This window comes from Heterocephalus glaber, unplaced genomic scaffold, assembly GCF_053883595.1.
Source record: "Heterocephalus glaber isolate CG9 unplaced genomic scaffold, H.glaber_assembly_v1.0 deba00001504, whole genome shotgun sequence".
Classification (NCBI taxonomy): Eukaryota; Metazoa; Chordata; class Mammalia; order Rodentia; family Bathyergidae; genus Heterocephalus; species Heterocephalus glaber.
This window is the reverse complement of record NW_028258324.1, coordinates 6,976,208-7,002,422: the sequence shown is the minus strand read 5'-3', so window position 1 is coordinate 7,002,422 and position 26,215 is coordinate 6,976,208. Positions and strand designations below refer to the sequence as shown.

General features: G+C 37.8%; 1 protein-coding gene across 22 annotated transcripts in view; it reads right to left on the bottom strand.

Moving 5' to 3' along the window:
- The window catches only part of Nek11 (NIMA related kinase 11), a 328,322-nt gene that overhangs the window by 268,564 nt on the left and 33,543 nt on the right, over positions 1–26,215 (bottom strand). For 2 of the 22 annotated variants that reach the window (XM_087186945.1, XM_087186946.1), the window contains one exon: positions 25,269–25,345. The exons of the other annotated variants lie outside the window; for them this stretch is intronic. The gene's annotated coding sequence lies outside the window, so the exon portion shown is untranslated. The remainder of the gene's footprint in view (positions 1–25,268; positions 25,346–26,215) is intronic. 22 annotated transcript variants of the gene reach the window in all.

The following is a 26,215-nucleotide window of genomic DNA, read 5'->3' as shown; positions in this document are numbered from 1 at the left end:
GCAATCCTATCTTCTATATCTGAAATTCTGTCCTCACATTGGCTCATTCTTCTGCATAGAATTTCAATGGAGATTTTAATCTCCTTGAAATCTGTTTGCATCTATTTTATGGATTCCATTTGTTTCCTGTGTTGGAATTCCATCATATTCCTCAGCTTCTCTATTTTTTATTAATCTGTGTCTGCTCTAGATTTATTAATCATGTCTTGCACTATGTCCACAATCTCTGTTGGTATTTGAGAAATTATTTCTGATTTCATTTTTTCCAGATCCTCTTTTGTTGCCAGTTTAGGGAGTCCAGGTGGTTCCCAGCATCAGATTGTTCCATCTATTTTCTCTTTGGGGTTGCCTTAGGTGATCTGGAAATCTTTTTGAGACTCATTTATGTGTCTTCTCATTTGCACAGATACAGCCTGCTGTGCCTTTGTTGAGGCAACTTTTTGCTCACCCAGTGGTCTTCAACTCTCAGCAAGCCACCAAGCGGCCTTTTCTCTGCTCTTCACCAGTGCACCAATTCCTCAGTTCAGAATGGTTACCTTCTGGATCCTTGCACTGGCCTGTTGTCTGGGAAGGCTTCTGAATGGGGCCTGTGTACACTTGAGATGGTATCTAGCCATACCTCTGGATAGGGCCTACCTCCCTATTTAGCTGTTGTCTGGGAGGACCTTTGACTGGGGTAAGTACACCCCAGTCCCTGGTGTCTGAGCAGGCCTCTGTGTAGGGTCTCTGTGTACTTACCAATGTTATCAGTGTGAGCCACTGGCTGTTGCCTGTGCACCTGTGCAGCTCTTTTCCAGGTGGGCCCTTGGCTTCAGCCTATGTTCCCAAGTGGCAGGGATTGGAGTAATGCCCTGGCTGGACCTGTCTGAAGCTGCACCACTCTGGTATACACTGTTGCTTACTGGGATCTGTATAAACTTACTGATGGTATGTGGGCCTTATCTGCCTTTCTTAAATGGGAAGTCTCACTTTGCATGTTGCTGTTTCCATAAGACACCCTTGTAGCAGACACCAGCCATTTGTGACTATACCACATCTTTAAACAGCTTCTCCCCATTATAAGAGACCCCTTGGCTGTGAATCCTGACTTCCTCAGCTGACAGAAAAACCAGCCTACATCTCCCAGCCTCCCTTGAGTTTGGTTGCTGGTATGTGGCCTCATTCTACTATTAAGTTTCAGCCACCTGAGATTTCGACATAGGTGTGAGCTGTGTGGAGAATCAGGATGACACCTGGCCTTCATTTTGCTGATACAGGTGTCATCATAAACAGCATGATGAGGGGGTCAGTGCCAGCAGCCCATGTTCCCACCACTGCTGTGAGCTATCTGTGTTCCAGAAGTGTATTTGTACTTAACCCAAGCAAGAGTGCCTGTTCTGATGTAAATCTGGGAGCCCTGACCAGTACAATTATGTGTCACAAAAGCACTTGCACCAATGCCCTGAATCAGCACAAACACTTTGGGGCAATGAAAACTAAGCCACTAGAGATTGGACTCATTTGCCTTAATTTTTTTTCTTAAACTTAACATTATTTAAAAGATTTAAGGCTTCATTATTTCTTATCCCATCTATGAGTAGAAACATCATGACAGTGGAAATGCTCCTGTTTTAAAGTTATTTCATCTCCTTTAATGTGAGATATAGCTTTAAAAAGTAAAGGGTCATGAAAAACATAATGGTGGTTATATTTTTTATAGTGGCACACTGATTTTAACAAAACTAGGAACTAAAGGTACTGAAAGAACTATCCAGGATAAAAAGGCCAGAGTAGAGGTTGTTGAAGAGTATATTACAAATGTGATTTATTTCTGTTGTTTTTCCTTTCCCTGGCAAATCAAAAATACATTTTAAATACCTGTAGCCTGAAAAAATTCAAATGATTTAATGGGTCATCATCACATGACATAAATACAAGCTGCTTTTTTTTTTTTACCAATTAAACTCTTGATCCCAGCTCACTGGGAACTAGAATTCTCCCATTCATCTTGTCTATTCCTCTGCTCCTCTGATGACAACATAGAACAATGTCTTTGGGCACTGGGGGAGTTCCAATGACAGCATGGTGTAGTGCAAGGATGGCAAATTGCAGGTGCCCATGACAGACACAGCAACCTAGGACCAAATTCTGCTGAGATCAGATCGGATTTTATGTAAGTTTCCAAGCAGCCACTATCAAAGATCTTAAGATGGGAAATTCACCCATCTGTTATTTCATCATCTTCTGGCCACCTTCTATGTGCCAAACACCATGCTAGATGGAAAAGATAAAGTTTTCCAAAAGAGCTGTCTCATGATGGGGGCAGGTGATAAATATAAAAATGTTGGACATCTTCATCATAAATGTTATATTAGACCTGGGAGGGGGGATTCCCAATTCTTCTTTGAGGAGAAAAGAAAAGGCAAAATCCATTTATTAGAGTTCCAAGACCTTCACTTTTGGACATGTAAACTACTTTATACCTGCTGAGTCACCTTTTCCCCAGGTGGATCCCAAATATCAAAATAAATGAGCTTATTATTTTTTACTATGCCCTGTATAGATTGATACCAGTAAAGGAACATCTGTATTTGTGTTATTTGAAAAGGCTATGAAATTTAATAAGTCTATGACTTTTTAAAAATAAAACTACTCAATATATTATATGTGTGTATACATATGTGTGTATATATATATGTGTGTATATATATATAAATGCACAAATATATTCCTTAGACCACACACACACACACAACCACAGTATATATACATTGTAGAATGTGGAATAAAAAATGTTATGGGGAGGTTAAGTAAAATTATCAGGTTCACAATTACTCCATGCTTCCCACCCATCTATCTGTCCCTCATTTTTAATGAAACAATATCTAAGCTTCATTCAACAAGACTTTAAAAATAAATATGAGGAACCCTCCCATTAATCCATGATATGCTCTTGAGGACTGTGTTCAAATGCATCCTCCTGAAAGCAAAACTGAGACAAAGACCTGAGAGCAAGAAGTCAATTTGGGAAATAACAGAGGAGGGGGAAGTGAGATGTGGAAGGAGATGAAGTCTTTAAAGAGTGTATCATCAAGATATTTACTGTTGTGGGCAACTGGAGCTCATCTCTGTAGAGGAATTCTGGGAGCTGGTATAAAATATGAAGCTCAGAGTTCCCCTGCACTAGGGATGAGAAGTGAAGAGCCTGGGCTATTAATCCACTAACTTCCATCATTCCCTGGTTGGGTCTACTTGCCAGGAGTATTAATTTCCCCACTCTTCTGTCCTGCTGGGGCACAGGAGCCCTAATGGCTGATGAGAGCCCACAGGCAGAATCGCAGGTGCTGACAGTGGAAAGCTGGGTCTGTGCACAAGTAAATGCTAAGTGCCCAGGGCCCCAATACCAGCTTTCACAGGGATAAAAATAAAGGGAAATTACCCTATTTTAAATTCTAGCCTATTTTGCTTTTACTTCTGAAGATATGTAAGATATACTCATTCCTGAATAATTAGCTGCAAATCAATTAAACCTACAGATAAATTCTATTTCCCATGCTTTTCAAAATCAATTTAACCTATAAAAACTTTACTAGCATATAGAAATACTATATACATGTGCAAAAAATAACAATACAGATAAAGAGCAAATAAGAGTAGAATTATTTCAGACATCATGTTTGGCAATATGCTATTTTTGGCTCCTGTCTACATTACATTTTTATTTGTGGTGACAACTTCCATGCAGTGTTTCAATGTTGATACTATAATAAATTGTGCAAGTTGCCTTTTATTTTTTAAGAAATAGTAAACAGAAATTTCAGGAGTAGGAGTTTGAATACACAGATATTGCCTAAGTAAAAAGTACCTTCTAATTTTTATGTGAATACAATGACATTTCCCATCCATACAAATAAGAAAAGCAAAAAGACTTGAGCCCATGTCTCAAGCCTAGACATAGTGCTGGGCTCAATGGATTCCTTGGCAGAAAATCTGTCATACCAATGTGAGAACAGAGCTGGCTCCAGGATGGACCACAATATTTACAGTCACTTGGAGAAAAAAAATGTCAAGCTACTCTGTTGTGTAAAGTCTTTCCCCCGGGATCTGACCAAATTGTCTATGACCATGAGTGGGTATTAATAACTGGGGAGCTTCAAAGCCAGCATTTGCCCTCACCATGTTGGAATAGCCTGTGTGTTTGTACACTCATCACAAGGGAGATATCCCCTGCCCCCTTTTCTAAAGTACAGTAAATGTTGCTGGAACTGTTTCAGAAAAAGCTTATCAAGAGCAATGCCCTTCCATCACCTTTTAACCAAAGTATGAATGGATCCCCTCATGAAGAATAGCTTTCTGGAACTCCTTTCTGCTTCCTATTTTAAAAGTCTTTACAACCAAGAATTTAGTAGGGTCATTTCTAATTTCCCCTGAAAACCTGTTTTAGCTCCTCCTCTCCCCACATTTTCTTCCCTCATATCTTGAGGAAAAAGGTCAGAGAATTTTATTTTTCTTATTTATACAAATGGTCCAAGTCATTTAATGTTGAAGAGACACTGATGACTGTCTCTCCCATATGGTCATCGCCCCCACACCCCATCATTGTATGCACTGGGAGGGAGGACCCTCTCCTCAGCCCTTAAGCCAACCATGCAGTCCTGTTCTCCCTGCCAGGGATTAGTTTTGGCATATAATACAATTCTGGCTTGTGAAATGTGAAGAGGTCTCCTAATGGTTTTACTAACTATGCATCTTTCTATATTTCTCTGACAAAGAGGAAAGAGAAGATTACTAATGAAAGGAATAACTTTGTTTTACATAGTCTGAAGCATTGAACTTAAGAAATTAAGAATAAAATCATTAGGTGCTAGAGGGACAAAGTTGGTCATAATAATTTTAGAAGAAGGGCAAATAAACATATGAAAAAAATGTTCAGCATCACTGGTCATTTCAGAGATGAAAATGAAAACAACACTGAAATTCCACCTCACTCCGGAAAGAATGGCTGCTATCATGAAATCAACCAATAACAAATGCTGGCAGGGCTGTGGGGAAAGAGGAACCCTGCTCCACTGCTGGTGGGAGTATAGTCTGTTGCAACCACTGTGGAAATCAGTATGGAGATATCTCAAAGAACTATGATTGGAAGTCCCATTTGACCCCGCTATTCCCCTGCTGGGTATCTTCCCTAAAGAATTAAAAGAATGATACCACAGTGATATATGTGCACCCATGTTCATAGCAGCACAGTTTGTAATAGCTAAAACTTGGAAGCAGCCCAATTGCCCATCAACTGGAGGCTGGAAAAAGAAAATGTGTTTTTTTAATAAAATGGAGTACTACTCAGCCATAAAGAATGACAAATTAGAGACATTTATAGCTAAATGTATCCACATTGAGGCCATACTCAAGTGAAATAAATAGGACACACATGTGTAAATACTGAATAGTTTCTCTAGTGTGAGAAACTGGAAGTGTAACTAAAGACTAAAAGGTACAATAGATAATGTGAAATAGGAAGAAAGGGGGCAAAGAGGAAGGGGAAGTGGGAGGAGTAGGGGAAAGGAAAGAAGCGAATGGAGTTAATATGAGAAAATGAAAAATATGGAAACAAAGTCTTTGTAAATAGGGACAGGTGGGGGGCTTAAAGGGAGGGCAGGGGAATGGGAAAAAAAAATAAGAACCAAGACAGATGATGTAAAGGTACAAATTTCCAAAGATGAATGTCATTATATTGTATACCTAAAATGTACCGATAAAATTAATTTAAAAATTTTTAGAAGGTGAAACACAGTTCCCAGAATTGTAAGATTTATTCATATTAATTAATTATGAAAATATTTCATTTCAAAGACTTTCATGATTCCTCCAGCCCTACCTAGGGGCCTCTCTTCTATGATCCCACTGCCTTCATAGTTGACCACATCTGATTATATTTCTGGTTAATACAATGACTTCCCTTGAGGATGGTAGCACCTCAAAGGCCAGAATCAAACTTTATTCACATAAATTTCCAACCCCTGGTAGTGTTTAAATGTGTTTGAACGGAACTAATCTTATTCTTCACCCTTCAAAATCCACCTCACTCCACCCTAAAACTCTCGCATTATGTATTTCATGTGTATTTATTTATTTCCTCCCTGACTGAGCATGATTATATTTTGTTCATTTATGTATTTCTGGGATCTAGCACAATTTTTGGCACACTATGATGCTGCAGAAATGTTTGCTTACAATTTAATGATCAAAATTAAGACTATCCAAAACAGTAATAGTAGTGGGAATCCTGCACAGTTCCTGTGCATGATTTTTTCCCTTGTAGACATATATCAGCTGGGTATCAATCAGAAAGTGAAAGTTTATAATACTTTGCTTTCTAACATACATGCCAGCAGAGCTCTGATCTGAAAGTCAACTTCCCTGTGGGAGCTGACAGCAACATTAACATAGACAAAAGAAAATGTTGGCTATTACAACTTGACAATGGTTCAGCTCAATTGTTTCACAATATTTCAGAGAAATGGTATCACCCACTTCAACGCCTGGCCCAGAGAAGCACAAAGCTACCCAGTTTTCTTAATCTGTCCTCTTATCCAATTTGTTTTTTTCAATTTTTGGATGGAATTTATATATTTGTAGAATTTTAAAACTAGACATGATGTTCAGGGGGCAAATAACAAAAGCATCTCTACCTGTGAAAATCCTGAGAAGTTATTTATCCAAGGTTATAAAGCAAGTTACACAAGAGCCATAATTTACCTCTTAAAGGAGAAAATGGACCACTATCTATTTTTGTTTTATTTTGTTTTTAAGACAGGGTCTCGCTATGTAGTTTAGGCTGGCCTTGAACTCACTATGTAGCTCAGACTAGCACTGAATTCACTGTGTTGTTCAGCCTGGCCTTGAACTCACGGAGGTCCTCCTGCCTCAGCCTCCTGAATGTTGGGAATACAGGTGTGCACCATCATGCCTCACTCAGGCCACTAACTCTAAAGAACACATTTTTGTCTCCAAATTTGTTTCCTCCTTTCCTGTTTCAGTATAGAGATCTTCAGTGCTTTAGCAGCTAAAACAATCTAAAACTTTTCATTTTACAAAGAATAAACACTAGCCACCTACTCTCTTTCCCTCCTTAACATTAGAGCAAAAAGGAAAACAAAAACAAAAACCTCATCCTAGTGATTGGAATAATGGTCTTGCTCTTGATGAAGCACTAAAGAGACTATGACTGTTTTTCACTAATTATCATTAGAGGGCTACAGAAAATCTTACCAGTACTCAAGGGTATTACCAAATGTAAAGCCTTAGATTTGCAGGGGTGGAAGAGATACCTTGCAGAGGAGGGAGAAACATTTCTTAGGACTTACCTTTACTACCAAGATGGTTAAATCTATACTTTTGAGGTTGTCCTGGATACCACAACCCTGCAGGTGTAATTTTGTACATTTGAGGATTATTTTTTTTAAAGTTCAATTGCACAAATCTCATTTGATTTAAAATTTTTGAAGAATGGAGTAGTAATATACCTTTAAAGTAAAAATAAGTAGTAAAAGTATGTCTTTAGACAACAAATCACTCATTCTCTTCATAGCACTTTGAGAGGTGCTGAACTTTGAGCAAAGAGCCTATTTATGTCAGCAAGGAAATTAAGGAGCCTGACAATGTCAGTAAGGATGTGAAAAAATAATTTACCATAAATAATCAGGTTAGCTTCTGTTACAATTGTTATATGCTCAAAATTTGCAATTAATGTTAGGTGAATATTCAAAATGCAATATTCTGATGAATAATTCATATCAGATTTTTATTTCGAATATTATGGGAAAATACTAGAACTGTGGAATTCAGTGAGATAATCAGATGTTATGCAAAGCCTACTGTGAAATCAGGATACAGTAAAAAAAATGAGTTTTAAGCAACAAAACTTGATTGGCTCCATTTCTTTGACTAGGTAAAACTAATGGAAGATCAACACTGTTTAAAGTAAAATTAAATTATGATTTAGGCAAAAAGTTTGGTGCTCCAAAAATAAAATGAAAAAATAATTTAGGGTTTTAATGAAATAGTGTCCTCTAATATTATTTGTAGCAGGTGATCATTGGCTTCAAGTTAATATCAAGGCAATCAAAATAGAAAATGCTTGTAATTCTAAATTTCAGTCTCTAGGTCATCATCACTGTAAATGTTAATAAATGGACTTAAGCTAAGTCCATTGTAGCATAAAACGGGTTGTCACTATACTTAATTTTGAGATGTCAGGGAAGAAAAATGAATCTGTGATAATACTTTCATTGGATGGTTTAAGCAATTGACTTTGGGTCTCATAACTTTTCCTGGGTTGTACTTATACTGAAATAAGTCTGTTTTTATGCACCTAAAAAGCCAAGCCTTCACCTACTGACAGAAGTTAAATTAGAATCTATTACCATGCAGGAATGATCTAGTATCCCTAAATGACAGCTTATGGATTTAGTCATTGATTTGTAACATAAAAAATTCACTGTGGACTGCATAAGAGGTGGAGGAGACAGGCAGAGATGTGGCTACCCCTGAGGCTATCCTTGTTTGATTACACAAGCCTCCAGAGGCAGGAGGGTGCAGGGGAGGTTGGATAAAAGTGTATTGACAGTTCTCACTACATCTAGGGAGGCTGTGCAGAGTTCATCCTAAGTGCCCTACAGTCCACAGGAAGTCTGCATGGAAGACTTCCTCCTCTGGTCACAACACTGAGCAAAGGATACTAAAATAAAGAGATCTGGGTGTGGTTTCCAGCCACTTTCATTTCTGGGCTTTATTTGAGGATAAATCAAAGTGTTCTTATATATAGGTGCTAAAAGGAAAATAAGTTAGAATCATAGGATGTGTTACTCAAATAAGGCTCAAAAAAGGGACACAGGATCTTAAATCATGCTTCCCAAATTCTACTGTGGGAACTAGTCACCAAGGGATCTGCTGACATCTGCTTCTAAGAGTGTAAGAGTTGTTACCACAGACTGGGAAGGCTGGGGAGAGGGGAGGGATGAAGAGAGGATAGGTTAGTGGGTTTAGGAGTGCAAGACTGCAAGGCTTTCCCAAGAATATTCCATTGAATCAACACTGATATGCGCCACAACTTTAAATTCTAAAACACTATTAGGAAAATCTTCCTTACATTTTTGGCCCAAATTCTTCAAACTACAATTTCTTCTTGATCTGTTCCTAGCAGTAATGAATTATAGCTGCCCACTGACCCTTCAAATATTTCTTGTTACAAATCTTATTACTTTAATGTGTTTATTTGACATAACTCCACAGGTGATTTGACATAACTTATATAATAAGGCAGAAAATTAAGATCAGCAAAAATAAGTGGAAAAAGAGGGGAAAAGGAGAGCACAGATATACTGACCAAAAATTGTTGCTATTGGTGAGTAATTCCAAACTGCATAAAATGTATTATTATTACTACTAAGACTACGATTGTCATTGATGGTAATGTCATAGATGTAATTCTTATCTATTACAAGAGGGTACTTCAATCTCTAGATCCTGAGTGATATAGCCAGTTTTAATTTTAGTCACACAGCAGCAGAGATATTCCTCAGAGAGGACATCAGTGGCTCTTTTAAAATACATTTGGACAGAATTCCAACTTGCATATGGAATGTGTTCAATGTTAAATTTCAGAAAATCTTCTCAACTCTTCCCTTAATTCCAGTTTCCAGATTCAGTGAACATGTATGGGGAATCAGAGCTGTATAAGAGACCCTACTTGTCCTAAGTGCAGCCTCTACCATCCAGGGCTTGGTAATCCAGTGGGAGGGCAGTGACAAAAAATTAGAAGCTATAAGAAAATATCATGCAATTTAAAGGGATGAAATGAGCATTGTGCAGAGAGTCACAAGGTAAGATGTGAGACAGTCAAACTAAAATAGTGATACTGGTGAAAATTATGGCAAATAATAAGTGCCACATATGGAGCAGTTATTTGGCACCACGCACTGTGCTGAGGAACTATCACAACCTTCACATTTGAAATGAATAAACTGATACACAGAGAGGTTAAGACCTTCAGCCAAAGACACGGAGTTAGTTATGTGCCAAACTACATCTATAATAACAAAACTGCGACCCTATTCCTGGATTCTGAGCTTCTTACCACTATAGGATGCGTCCCTCTGAGGTTATGAAGTCAGATACCAATGACCCACATACTAAGAACCCAAAGTGAAAACACATTGTCTATATATGGTTGATAATCTGAAAAATCAGGAAAGAAGGAAGGGATAGGTACCCTCCTCCCAGAACACATGTTCCAATTTTCATATAAATCATCTTTCAAAAACTGCACAACAATAATCCAGGCACAAATCCCTGGTGAAATTGAAGTACTGATAATTAAACAGATGGCCTGTGAGCATTTCAAACATGAAGCACAGCCAGCAGGGGCTCACATGGGTTTATGGAGAACAAGCCAAATTAACCTAATTTCTTTCTGTGGAGGGCTATTTGATTAGTAGACCAGAGAGAAGCAATTAGTTGTGCTATATCATGATTTTAGTCCATCTGATGACACCATGTTAACAGATGTCAAAGAGGAAAGTCCTGTATTATCCTTTTAGTAGAATGGGAGGCAATCTTGTATTCATGGCTGGTTCAACAAGCAGAATAAATGTGCTGGACTCTTGTATTTCAGGCCATTTTTACATGGTACCTCTTATAATGCCATTGAGATCAACCCCTACCAATACCTTCTCCAACATTTTATTATTGGATGAAGATCTAAAAAGACATATTTACCAAGTTTGTATATGATATAAAATCAGGCAGCATAATCAATAGACATAAAGTAGCATCAATTTTTCAAGATGATTAAAGAAGCTGAAATATGAACTGGAAATCACTAAGACTAAATTTTGCAAGGCTAAACCTGAAGTTCTACAGTTAAAAATCAGGAAAATCAAATTCTCAAAGCTTAGATGTGTGGCACCTGGTTTAAGAGCAAAATGTCTCATCAATAAAAACTCTCCAGAGAACATGTAAGCAAAGGGATTTGCCTCCATCCTGCAAAGTCAATAAGGCAATGATATGAAGTGACTGCTAAAATTGCTCCTAAGATGCCAAGCTGATTTGGAAATGCATGAGAGGTTTTAGTATAATATGCTTGCTTCCGTCAGGCCTCTTATGATCAGTTCTAGGAACCTCATTTGAAGGGGAATATTATTACCCAAAGGTAGCTAAAGAATGATAACTAAGGTGTTGAAGGGTCTTACAATCAGATAATCCAAAAAACAGAGAGACCAAGCTAACTTATTTCAAGCAGTCACTTATAAAAATGTGCTGGGAATGCTTTCCATGTCATTCATTCAAGACTTAAAACTTTACATTTCTCATTTTACAGAGATGAAAATTGAGACTGATAATTTAGGTAATTGTCCAGAGTTAATGGGGAGATTAGGATATAAAGGCAGCATAGTCTAACTTGAAGACCAACACCTTTCTACTTTATTATAAATGTAATCTTTATCCAGCAGTTTAAATTTTAATATTAATATTTAAATTTAAATATTAACCAAGACAAGATTAGGCTAAGAATGGACATGATAACTATGTCATGTGGTTCATCATACACACCAGGGTATTCAGCCTTTGTTCCTTCACTTATGCTCTTTCCCTGCCTTGCTGCATCCTCCCTCTATTCTTTATCTGCCAGACTCATATCCATCCTCTAAGCTTGGCTCATATGTTCTCACCTTTAGAGTATCTCCTCTACTGTACTCAAAAGCAAGATCGGTGTGCTTCAATCTAGCATGCCCTGTAAGTAGTTGAAAGTTACAGTTTACAAACTGGTTTGGTGTGTAAGCTCTTAAATGCAAGGTTCATGTCCAATTTTGTTTTCATTTTCTATTCATAGTAGTTTTATCAAGATATTCAAATTCATTAAATTCACCCTTTTCAAGTGTAGAAGTCAATCAGTATTAGTATATTCCTACAGGGTTTCAACTATCACAACTATCTAATTTCAATACATTTTCATCCTCTGTGTTATAAATTGAATTATGTCTCCCAATATTCATATGTTGGAGTCCTAATTCCCAGAATATAACCTCACAATATATCTGGCATTTGAAGATGAGGTCTTTATGATGTGATTAAGTTAAAATGAGGCCACTAGTGTGATCCTACTCCTGTGAGTAGCATCCTTATAAGCAGAGAGACAGACACAGGGCGTACTTGCTCACACATGGAGGAAAGGTCCTGTGAAGATAAATCATGAAGGTGGCCATCTGCAAGTTATAGACAGAAACCTCAGCAGAAACCAACCCTTTCCACATCTTATCTTCACTTTCATCCTCCAAACTATGAGAAAATAAATTTCTGTTGTTCAAAACACACAGCCTATGGTATTTTCTTATGGAAGCCCTAGAAAACTAATACAATATCCAAAGAAACTCCTCAGTCACCATCTCCACTCCCCAAACCCTCTGACAACCACTAATCTATAAACTCTAAAGATGCTTTATGTCTCTGAAGAGCTATGATGTATTCCAAGTCAGACTTTCTCTAGAGCCCAGAAGTGGGACTAGTGGGCAAGAATCACAGGCAGGAGAATGTTACCTCATTAAGTGGTATGAAATTGAGTTTGCTAGCCCATCTGCCATGAAAGTCACAGACGGGAATCCCACACTGGGTGGAATCTAGGACAGGAAGTGGTCCTTGTGGGAATTGTATGCTATTTTAGTACCTGGTAAATCCCCTCTCATTTTTTTCTGCTTTTTGAGCAAATATTTATCTCAATATTGGCTATATTTACAATGGACTGAATCTCAATTCAAGGACAATGTAAATGTTTTTCCTATGTCTGTTTGTTTTACTTATGTATTAGTCACTTTTTCATTGCTAGACAAAATACTTGACACTAACAACATGGAGGAGATTATTAGGTTTCAGAGGGTTCAGTTCATGGTAAGCTGGCTCCAAAGCAGAAATATCATGGCAGGTGAGCATCACAAAGCAAAGCTGCTCAGTTCATGGCAGCAAGGAAGCAGAAGAGGTAAAGAGCAATAAAGAGGAAGAGGCCCCGGATCAGAATAATACCCAAGGTTATATATCCCTGATGCACCCAGATATAACCAGGACAGCATTTTATTAATACCCTAGGCAGTTCTCAAGCTAATCAAGTTGACAATCCAGCTTAACTGTCAAAGCCTATTTCTTGCTTTTCTCTGAAAAAGGGAAAAGCAAGTAACTACACCAAGCTATCCTACTTTAAAGTCTGCCAATATATGCATAATCTCCTTTCTGTTGTCTATTAGGTTTCCTGATTCCACACAACAAAATAAGATGTATCTGAAAGAAATTTATTATAAGTTTAATGGTGGGTCATAAATTCACCAGGAATTTCTGGGACACAGGATAGCCCTCCACAATCATCACAAGTGCTGGTCTCTTGCATGGTCACTCAGGAACCCCATCTTGTTGCCACAGATGTCATGAAAGTAGCCTTGTTAAGGTCCCTGATTCCCGATGCTAACAGTGTCTAGTTCCAAGTCCAGGATATCAGATTGGAGAGTGCACAGTATTTAATCAAGATAACTGAATGCACAATCAAGGAATTCAGTGGATACCATGTATCATATAGCATGTAAAAAACAACCAAACAAAACCCCTAAACACTCAATTTATGCCTTCTAGGACCTCAGATTCTTAGAAAAGAATGAGATGTACAAAAATCATTGGGCAACAATGGCAAGGTTCCTCATTACTAAGGAGCACAGTTTATGATGACAGAACATGTGCATAGTGATGTAACTGCTGTGTTGTGGGGTAATTTGTATATCATATAATTAAAGAATATATGTGTTTGACAGTTTTCATCATCCCTGGGGCTCTGATCACCAAAAAAAGATATTTTCAAACTTTGTAATCTGAACCAGAGAAACTTTTAAATTAAAGGCCAAACTTCCTTTGCACTAATCTCTTCTGCTCTGTTCTCATTACTATGACCTGACTATTAAATTAACTTTGTTGAGATATAACTTTGTAAAATAGAAGATATGCATTTTAAGTGTATAGGTCTAACAGCTTTGGCACATTTAAACATTCTAGTAATACCCCCATAAGTAAAATATATAGCAGTTTTGCACCCCCAAAACTTCCCTCATGCTTCTTCAAATGCTCTCCTGCCTGTAGACCCTGTCATTATAGGTAAATCTGTTCTAGAAAGTTCAAATAGATAGAATCATAGTATATACCGTTGTGAATCTAGCTTCTTGCAGCATAGCATTTTAATGATTTAGCACCACAGCCTGGTTAAATAAGCCACAATGACATAGAGCTGTGACTCTCTACAGGTCTGCCCGTCAAGGAAGGAGAATGGATGACATCCTTTTCTCCATTCTTCCTAGCTCCACCCTCAACCCACCCACACTCATGCTCTGATAGAAAACTTAGATATTCATTGTAACCAAATACCATGAGAAGTGGAGGTAACAGGATTGGTGGAGCAGGGTTCTCCAATGAATGAGAATAATATCCCAGTAGGTGCAGAGAATCTTAGATATGAATGGAACTTGTACATTATCTAATCCAAGACCCTCACTCTGTAGTTAAGATGCTTTAAAGGTTAGCATTCTGGGATCATCTCCTTTATGACTTGAATTCCAGGTCTTAAATACATAAAGATAGTCAGGTGTGGTGGCACACATCTGTAATTCCAGTACTTGGGAGGGTGATGCAGGTGGATCACCATGAGTTTGAGGCCAGCCCGGACTACATAGCAAGACACTATCTCCCACCAAAAAAAAAAAAAAAAATATATATATATATATATATATATATGTATATATATATACACATACACATACGTATATATACATACATACTATATTATATATATATATACACACATACATATATGCATGCATACACACACAAAATATACTGGTCAGGTAGCCACTGGTCTTCACATCCTTTTCTCAGAGTGCAACAAAGAGAAAGGAGACAAAGTAGAGAACAGGAACAAGAAGTTCTAGAAAAGATGAGTCAGGTTGGAGATAATGATTAATCATCCCAGATAAAGTCTAGATGATACAATGCCTTAAATGTAAGCCTTAATTTAAATTTTATCTGACAGGAGGATTCAAGAGCTGTGAGATCTTTACTATGAGATTGGCATTATAAAAGAAGTTTTTAAAAAATCATTAACCTTGAGCTTGAGAAATAAAAAGAGCAATTTACCAGCCAAGAAGCTACTACATATACAAAACAATAAAGAGCTAAATTAGGGTTATAGTGGAGAATTAAGGTAAACTTGAGAGACTCCTAAGAATTGGTGGGTGACTGTATATGAGGTGGACAAAGAGCATCTCATGTAACATAATCACCAGGCTGCAGAGTCAGGAGGGGTATGGTCCTTAAAAAAGGATACTTTCTATTTGATTTGCTAAATTTTGGGTACTGCCTACATATTCAACTGGAGATTCCTTTTAGATCTCAACAATATTAGACTGTAAAATGGGTGACAGGTCAAATCTACAGATGTACTTTAGGGCCACTTGATCCCAGACACAAGGAAAGTTAGGGAAGTTAATGGAGTAAATACGAAACAATACCTACACTTAACCCGTCATCCTTCATCTGAGAGAATATTTTACCTTATGAACTTGGATTCAGTTAATCATCAGAAGGCTTGATTCTCTCAATGAGAAAAGAAAGCCAGTCAATAAGGGTAAGACCAAGAATATTTTCTCCCATTAAATATAGTCTCCAGTACCTCTGTGTTAATGATTTCATGTGAGGTTATAAAGATCTGCTCTAAAAAGAAAACTTCACCAGTAGGGCCAAAATAATTCAACTATATTGTCTACTTCTGAACTATACTGACAGGTCTATCATTAGAAGGGAGATTTTACCTGTTTTGCCTTTCCCACTCATGGTGCCTGTACTGTATTAGCTTTCACTTAATAAGCATGAGACTGTGCAGCCAGCATTTAGAAGGGATTGCAATTTGTTTAATGTTCTGCTGTCACTGGCTCAAAATTCTTAATTATTGCTAACAAGGGACCCTACATTTTCATTTTCTACTGTGCCACACAAACTATAGAATCAGACCTATCTGTGTTAATTAAGCATTCTTAGCCCCTAGATCAATTTTAGTTTTACACATTCAATAAAGTAAGGCAGGGCTCAGATATGTCAGTCTCCTATGTGTCTCTCAAGGCCATAACCACCCTTAACCTGGAAACAGCAGAAGACTGCAATACAGGTTGAGAAGTCAAAAAGGCTATAGGAAAAAAACCAAATCTTCTTTATCCAGTCTCCAGTTGATGGGCAAAATGGAGTACTACTCAGCCATAAAGAACGAGAAACTAGAAACATTTACAGCTAAGTGGATGCAAATTGAGGCCATACTCAAGTGAAATAAATAGGACACATGTGTAAATATCAAATAGTTTTTCTGGTGTGAAAAACTAAAAGTGTAAATAAGGATCAAAATGTATAATTGATACTGTGAAATAGGAAGAAAAGGTCTAGAGGAGTAGGAGAAGTGGGAGGGGTAGGGGAAAGGAAAGAAGAGAAAAGAAAAAATACGAGAAAAGGAAAAAAATGGAAACAAAGTCTTTGTAAATAGGGAAGGGTGGAGGAGTGAAGGGAGGGCAGGGGAATGGGGAAAAAATAAGAACCAAGATGAATGTAACTGTATTGTATACCTAAAATGTACCAAGAAACTTAATGGAATAAAAAGTAAAACTGAAGGAAAACAAAACATCTTTATCTGTCTATCCAAATCAGGTGCTTAAAGCAATATTAGCACCAGTGAAATAATTTAAAACAAATTTAGAGTCAGCTCAAAAGTCTAATCAAATGGGAATCAACAGCATGCATACTTTGACTCCAGGGCTAATAAATGCATGTACCTTACACCATGTTGATGGACTTAGTCCACTCCTTGAATGGACTATATGGAAGAATTAAATGTACAAATGTTCAAACTGACAGAGCTCCAGTGAATGATAAGACTCTCTGATAGATTTTCATTACACTCTCAAGACCAGATTTTATTTCTTATGGCTTACATTTCTAAAGTTCTAACAAGTCAGGAAAATTATTAAGTCACATTTTTATATTAGCTTTTTAAGAATATGTATAAAACATAAAATTAATGTAGATATATTTATTTTAATTTTGTTGAGATATAATGGATATACAAAAAGCTGTGCATTTAATGTATACAATTTAATAAATTTAAACATATATACATACCCATAATATACTTAGCACATAAAATTTATTTTTGTATTTGAATCTCCAGCCCCAGAAAAAGGTATCATAAGTAATTTTGACAAGCTAAAATGTATTTTCATAGTAACTAAGAAAATACTGCTACTCTTTAAAATAATCTGAAAATGAAATTGTTAATTACGTGTTCTGAGCTAGAGATCAGTAGTGCCTTTATCTGGAATTTTTAAAAAATGCTTTTAAGGCTACACATAAATGAAATAATGCTGAAGTACTTTGTTTATTCAAAAGGAAAAGTTATATTATTGTTAATAGGGAAAAATATAAAAAATAAACTTCAAAATAAAATTATTAGTGTTATGAGATTTTATTTTATGTACCCCATAATTTCAGAGAATGAAACAACTTCTCTCAATTTACATTCAAAGAAAATTAAGACAAATTAAATAGTCATTCTTAAATACAGATTTCATTTTCAACATTTGGTAGTTAAATGCCAATTAAGACACAGAAAATCTTCTATTTGTTCTAAACTCTCTAGCACACCTTCAGGATGGTCAGTCACCTCTTCTTAATTCCCTCACTTGTGGCCAGGGATAACTGTTACCCAGGCAGCCCTCTCTGTGAAGATGAGTGGGACAACAGAGGTTCTTATATTTTAAAGTTAGGAGTGGGCTGGTTCCTGATAGGTCTCCCACTATCTCAGCATCTATTATGTATAGTAGCTGCCCTCTTCCTATCATGCCTTGCCCCCTCCCCTGTGTGACATCATGCTAAGATGGCTGCTCCCACCAAAGAACAAACCCTTCTTCCCAGCATGCCCCTGTTCCTGCCTAGAGAGTAACCTAATACTCGCTTACCTCCTACCACCTAGTGACATCACCGGCTCCTCCATTCCCTAGTCACTACCTCATTCAACCCCACCTCAGCCCCTACAAACCCCACCCCAGTCTCTATAAAAGACTCTCCCTGCCCCAGCCATATTGCTTTTGTCTCTCCTTTGTTCAGAGATAGCCTAGCAGATCTATTCCCCTAATAAAGGCTTGTTGTGGCCTGGTCTGGTCTTGGTTTTCAGCCCTTTTACATGACATTTCTGGTGCCATGACTTGGATGGTAGATGGTCCATTAATGGATGATCCCCTGCAGGATGGGCTTGATCGGCCTTTTGGACCTCTCCATTGGACCATATCTGCCATGCCAGGACCCTCCAGGGCTTTCTACCTTTGCCATTGCTGATGCTACACATCCACACTGGTCACCAATGTCTGGGTGAGTAGGGAGTTCAGCCTCCCTCTCGTTGGGTTCTCTGTCTTATTCTCTCTCCCTCTGGGGACTTCTCAGAAATCCAAGAGCTTGGTCAGAGAAACCTCCATGGCAGCTGGGGCCAGGACCACACCCCTGGGAGACGTCCCATCAGCCTGGCTCCTCTGTTCTCTCCCTCTGGGAGACTCACTTGGAGATTTTCAAAGGAGATAAAGACACTTCTCCCCTTTGTCCTTCTCCCAGGGAGCTGCCTCCTCCTCACCTGCTCCAACAAGGGGGCCCAACAATCCAAACCCCACCCGTCAATGCCTCTGGGCTGCCTCCTGTCACAACTAAAACCCCTCAGATTGTTGGGACCAGACTTTAAGCCAAAAAGATTTATTTTCTATTGTAATCAGGTTTGGCCTCAGTATAAATTAGATAATGGGTTTCCATGGCCCAAAAATGGCACTTTCAATTTTAACACTCTGTGTGATTTACACAACTTCTGTCAGCACAATGGCAAATGGTCAGAAATCCCCTACATACAAGCCTTTTTCTACCTATGCTCTCAACCCTCCCTCTGTCAAACCTGTTCTCCTCAAGTACTCCTAGCCTGAGCCGATCACTCGTGGCTCATACCTCCCCCACTTTATAACCTTGTTGATAGGAAAAAGTTTTAAAGTTTAGTAGATTAGCTATTAAAGTAGTTGTGGAAACAAAATAGGTAGTGTACCCCTTTAAAAGCTTGCCTTAGCTCATTGTTTCTGCTGTTTAAAGTGAAGGTTATATAGCTCCTTTGATTTGTAGCTCCACTATAGATAACATCCTAGCTCTGAAGAACAAAGTGGGAATCCTTGAACAAACTTGTGAAATATGTGCCTTAACTGTCATGTGTTTAGGGCTGTAATCAGTGACAGAAACCACCTGTGTCTAACCATTAAACAGGAATTGGAACTTTATTTACTTAACAAAGACCACTAGGGATGAGATAATGGCTCACAAAAGTATAAAAGGTTTACAGTGAGTCAGAGACAAAATATTTAAAAAGCTATAAGTAAAAGATATATTTTTGATATAAAAGGATTTTGTATGTTTGTCTTGTTAGCAGGACAAGACCAAAAGGCCTAGGTATTTCAAGAAGGTGTGTGGAAGTGGTTTATAAAGGAAATATGTATGTTTACTTGTTGGTTTCATTTGTTATAAAAGGTTTACAGGAATAGACTTTTCATTCCTTCTGATTCTAATTCTACAAGAGATCTCTGTGCATTGACTTACAAAAAGTTTTGAATAGTCTTATTTATAATTATAAACCTAAAATTATAAAGAGATTATAATTCCATTGGGCTAAATATATTTGAAAACACTCTAGCTTTATAAATTGTCTTATATCTTTGTTTTTTGTCCAATCATACAACTGTTTTGTTTATAGATAAAAGTTATTAAGTTCAAGGCATGCTCCCCTTGGTGAACAAAGGAGCTGCCACATGGAAATATTTTCCAGTCTTTGTTCACTAGGGGGGACCTCAACAGTTTTCCTTTTACAACAGACTGACCTGATAGTTTTCATAGCCTTATAAAAGACTTACATCAATAAATATTACTTAAATATATTATTATACTATGTTTACATCATTTGTCATCAAAGGGATAAATTCTAAATATGTTATTATGGTATGCTTACACTGGTCATTTTCAAAGGACTAAATATCCTGTAAAAAACAATAACAAGGTGTTATTTTTTCTGGTGTACTAAATGTATTTATACTTTCTGACTGCACATGTTTTCTAATATTTGTTTATGATAATAACCTCTTTTTGATTCAGGTATTTGCCTTTTTCATACACTCCAGATATTTATGACAACAGATACATTTATGGGCTGAGATATTTTCTTTAGATGGTATCCTATCAAAAGATAATTATTCATTTATTTTTTAAAGATAATTTAAGTAAAAACTTTCGGTGTTTTAAAAAAATGAGTATGTTTAACAATGGCTATTTTAGATCAAGATGAACATTTAACTGTGTTACAAAGGTAAAGTCATAATTGCCATGTTAAAATATTATTAAATGTGGCTCTTTTTCTGTTAATATTCTACAGGAATTAAACTACTAAAACAACCATGACTGATAACAATAACAGTTCTCTGTATTTTAAATTCCAAAATGCTTGTTATTCAGGTAAAATTATAATAGTTAAATTCGTTACTCTTATTACAATGCTAATGCTATTGACCTTCTCTTCTGGGTGTTCAACAACTAAAGTTTAGAGACCAAAACTAAAAAGGTAACTGGGCTATGAGGACAGCCAATATTTTGGCCCTGGCCCCTCAAGGTCAACAAAGATCCAGGACATGAGGGAACCTTCTCTACAGGGTCCTACATCTTTGGTAAGTCACTCAACCTCCTAAACAGGGAGATTGTTGGACACCAGAGAACAATGTACTCTGTGCCAAAGGAGGGTCACCAAGAAAAATCTCCCATGATTTCACTGAAAGCAACTTGGTCCAGTAAGGCCATGACCCATCCTGATGGCTGACACTGACAGAGGAGCAGAGAGGCACTATGCATGGTTCTAAAGTAATGGCCTAGGGAGACTTAACTGACCTTGATAGATAACAAGAGGTTCATACTGATTGACACAGATCTCACTTTAACTTGGTCTTAAACACCCGGCAGAAAAAAATAACCAAAAGAGGTATAAAACAATGACATAATAATAAAGCTAGACTTCAGAAAAATTAAGACATAGCCCACCCATTAAAATCTTTTGGTTCACTCATGACACAGCCATTTCAAAAAGAAAAAAAACTTTGGGGACTAAATGGAAGGGAAAATCATTAATTACCTACAAGTATGTATAGATTCTTTTCAGAAAAATTAAAATAAGTTCTTTATAGGTGTCCAATCCTAGAAACCACTGGTCTCCAGCTCTCTCCTTTTAGATAAGTGTTTTGCTGATTCTGTGATAGCTAATTAACTATCGTGTAGTGATCAAAAAAAAAACCATAAAGTAAGAGTATTGGGAAAAAAATCACCTGCTTGTCAGCCACAGTTAGGATAAGTTCTATACCAAGCAGTTACAAGATTTATTCCTTTTAAAATAATGTACATCCTTGTTCTCTGTTTATGATACCTCTTCTCTCATTGTGCTTATATTTCCTGGATACCTACCTGTATCTAAAAAGATCAAGCCTTTCATGTTACATTTGATCTCCTTAAGTTGGCTAGTGTCCTTGTTGAGGTTATCAGTTCTCTTTATTTTTAAGTATATCTAGGAGGCCTCCAAAAACTAAGAGATACAGGAATAAAACTGTCCTTTACACAATTATTCCATGGCTTTGCTGGAACTATCAACCTACAATGTGTTTTCATGGCCTTGAATTTAAAGGACAAGTTGGGTTCATAGTAACACTGCACTCATCGGTATGTTGGCCTCTAAAAGACATTTGCTTAGTTACATACACCTTTTATATTCCAAAAAAAATTATAAAGATTATATAAATTGTGTTTATCACTTTTCCACTCATTCTCTAACAGCAAGGACATGACACATGGGCCCTTAGATCAGGAGCTATGATCTCTTACTTCTATAACAGTCTCTTACTTCTATAACAAATGAGCCCCTAAACATCCAGCTGTCTCTGTAAAACCTATGTAAATAATAAAAAAAATTACACGTCAAATGAAAAAGACTTAAGACTCAATGGGCCAGATAGATATGCCTCCCAAGGTACTAATCAATGGTGGGGTAGGTTTGGTTCCTGGAGCTCATCGCTCCCCTGGCTATTACTACTCTTGGGACCCCTCAGTATTACCTGTTTAATTCTCTGTTTTGGACCATGCCTGGTTTGCTGTTTTCAAATTTTCTTGCAGGAACAAATGAGGGCATTCACCAGCCAGACAGTCATGGAGTTCATCATGGCAGGGTGCGAGCCAGTATGACAAAAGAAAGAGGTCCCCACTTGCCACAGCCTTCATCAGATCCAGGTCTAGCCCCAGTCTTCACCCCCTGTCAACAGGAAGCAGCTCCAGAAGAAGAGACTTTCACCCAACTATCATAAAAAAAAGCCTGGAATGATAGGTCTCCCACTATCTCAGCAGCTATTATGTATAGTAGCTGCCCTCTTCCTATCATGCCTTACCCTGTCCCTTGTGTGACATCATGCCAAGATGGTTGCTCTCACCAAAGAACAAACCCTTCTTCCCAGCATGCCCCTGTTCCTGCCTAGAGAGTAACCTAACACTTGCTCATCTCTACCACTTAGTGATATCACCGGCTCCTCCATTCCCTAGTCACTACCTCATTCAACCCCACCTCAGCCCCTACAAACCCCACCCCAGTCTCTATAAAAGACTCTCCCTGCCCCAGCCATATTGCTTTTGTCTCTCCTTTGTTCAGAGATAGCCTGGCAGATCTATTCCCCTAATAAAGGCTTGTTGTGGCCTGGTCTGGTCTTGGTTTTTGACCTTTTTACCTGACAGTTCCCTCTCATCTATTCTGTTGTATGAGTCTGTTAAGGGAACTCTGATGAAGGCTTTGAGAAATTAGATAAAAATGAGTCAGTGGGTTTTATTTACACAAAATATAATAAGAAGCAATCTTCACATCACACACACAGAACCTCTAGTCCTCGGCAAGAAAAAGAGATGCCTCAGTGTCCCAACAGCTCTGATCCAGGGCTGGTGTTGCTGCCCCTGACAGGAGAGGGTCTGCAACCCTGAAGATGCAGAGGGCTCTACTCTGGCCCCCTCTGTGATCTTCCTTCAAGTCAGAGACTTCAGCCCCTTGATGACACAGCTCTATATCAGTTTGCACAGCACAACCTTCTGTTTATTCTCAGAGAACCAGCAAAGGGCCATGACTGGTTAACAGCAAAGTGCCATGACTTCAGACCCAAAGAATTTGATTCTTGCGGAGTTTCAAAAATTGTGTTTTCCCCTGCTGTGACACACAGCCTATCTTCTGGGAGGACACACACAAAGTCTGGGGTAATGTGATAATGAACAATACTCACTCCACACTAGACCCATCTGTTCCCCAAGAGAAACCATATATGAGGGTGCCTGGAAGCTTTCATGCCTTACATAGAAGATTGTTCCAAGGACCTCCACATCACTGATGCTGCTAAGGGAAAATCCTGCTGAGTGAGCTGACTACTACTACAGGAGCAAGCTCTCTTCAGGCATTTGATAAACCCAAATTTTGCTCAGAAAACACCTCACTCCTAGCATAACCTGGGAAACTTTACCTGCAGCCACCTCCTTCAAAATATCCTTTATGCCAGAACCACAGCCCCTTTTGGTCCCAGGACCCAGAGTGAAATCCCAGCAGAGCAAAGAGACACACAATGGGGCAGAGATACAAAGAACCAGTCCAGAAATTTCTTAAAAGTCTACCAACCTCAAGGCAATGGAACCAAGTTAAAGGTCTTCAGAGAAACACCCAAGCACCATTTCTTCCCACTTCCATTCTTCCATTATTTCCTCTATAAAATAACTCCAACTTTCCAGAGAAAAGAATGAATAATACAATTTCCCAGATAGAAATGTAAACATATAGGAAAATATTACATCTTTCTGCTGCTGGAAAAACAAGTTGTGTATATTGCCTACAACAATGCTTGACACTGTTAGCAATCTATCCACTGCTCAAAGACCCTATGAAGACATTCACATTGTAAATTACTTATGCTATGCACTGCTTCCTTATTTTTTATTGACTGACTGACTCTACAGAATTAGGCATTTGGCTGATGTACATTGCCTTTCTTTATTTTTTACTGTGAGACCTGGAGAGATCAGGTCAAAAGAGTGATCCTGTCTCATGTGGGTAACAGTGAGACATCAAAGCTCCCCTACATCCAGGAATGACAGTCTATTCAGTTTATTAAAACATCAGCCCTGCCTGAGGCTACACTTTTTCCTAGATCTGGAAAGAGAGGTAAAGCAAGCTTAGCCTTGGATCAAGAAGGAAGGGAGCAGGAAAAGATGCCCAGCTGTGCCTTTGAAGGGTAATTCCTAACTGTGGTCTCACATATCAAGGTACACCAAGATAAGTTATACAACCCTTTCTGGACCATCTCTAGCAAGTCCACACCCATCAGGAGGCCCACTTGCCCTGTGTGGAAAGAACCTTCACTCTCTGCATCTCCTCTAAATTTATCACTTGCATCAGGACTTATCACAGAAGTTGCTAAAAGAGCCTTTTGCTCAGGGTTACAGATTTATAAAGGGTTTCAATGCCCACAGGAGCCCCTCCATCCCACAATAAATACTGTTAGAGACACAGTGAGAGCTTGCAATGATGTTCACTATAGAAGGTTAAATGTCTGACCCATTGCTGTGCCACCTCATTTTGATACACTTGGAAGTAAAATTTGTAATAATCCTGTAATTATCACATGAGCAATATAGTCATATTGTACTGCATTTTGTGTTAAATCTTTCTGTTAAATGTAAATATTTAAAACACATCCCACTTTTTGTTGATCTATGTAATATAGTCTTGCAGTATAATAAACCTCAAAGAATAAAAGTGAGACATCTCTTTCAGCTTCTGAGACCCTGATCTCTTGCACCCCATTGGAACTTCTAATAGACCTGATGATGTTCACATCCTGTTTTCAGCCCAAATGTCAGTTCATGGTGGTCAGTGGATGTGACTGCTATTATCTCTAGGGCTGCAGTTTTTGGAAGCACCACCTAGTTGCTTGCTGAATGATTAAAACTGCTCTTTGCCATTCTCATGGACAGCAAAAGGTTAAGTTTGGTTAAATTTATAATTTTTTCTTGTAAGGAAGAAAATCAGATGCATTGGCACACACCTTTAATCCCAGCTACTCCGAAGGCTGAGGCAGGAGAATGATGAGTTTAAGGCCAATGTGGGCAACATAGTACGACCCTGTAAAAAAAAATTAAAAATAAAAAGAAAGAGAGCACACATCTTTGTGTACATGAAAGGTAAGAATATTCATCTAATACATAGATGGCAAGAAAAACTAAACCTATCTCAATCCAGTTAAAATGGTCTGTGAAGAAAAATATTTCTCCAAATTTGTTTCTCAGCTGATTTGTGCTTTTTTAGAAAGAAATTAAAAGTATGTTAATTACCTATGTTTAGCCTTTTTATTAATTTAACCAGTGAATTGAAATATCAGTAAGGTATAATTAAATGAAGACACTTTGGACCTTGAATTAATACTGCTATTAGATATATTGCCATGTCTTTATATTTAGTCTGCATGTTACATTACCACCATCTGCTGTTCATGGTGGCCAATTTTAAACTAGTGACTTTCATTCTTATTTCTTTTACTCAATATTTTGTAAATTTTAATACCACATACATTTGTGACTACTATTTTCAACATGGTGTCCAATATGGCTAGTATTTCCCAATCTAGGCTCCTCAGTACATGAAGGCTAATAAAAATGGCCTGAGTAAGGAAAATAGTTCACAAGTTTAGGAAATGCTGCAGGCTACAACCAGCTGCTTTAAGGACTGGACAGTCTCTGTAAAGAAACTGGCTTAACTTTGTGGAACCTAGTGTTTTCCAAATGTTCTTTAGTCAAAAAAAAAAAAACCCTTTCAATGTAGAATGCCTAGTAATAATTTCCTGGGCACCAGAATTTGGTGCAGTAGGGCTTAAAGTTAGAGGGCACTGATCCTGTTCTGAAATCTCATATTACCATATCAAAGGCCAGTTGGAAAACTAGATAATTATACAACATGATTTCTGCTTATAAATAATTTGCCACCTGATTTACACAT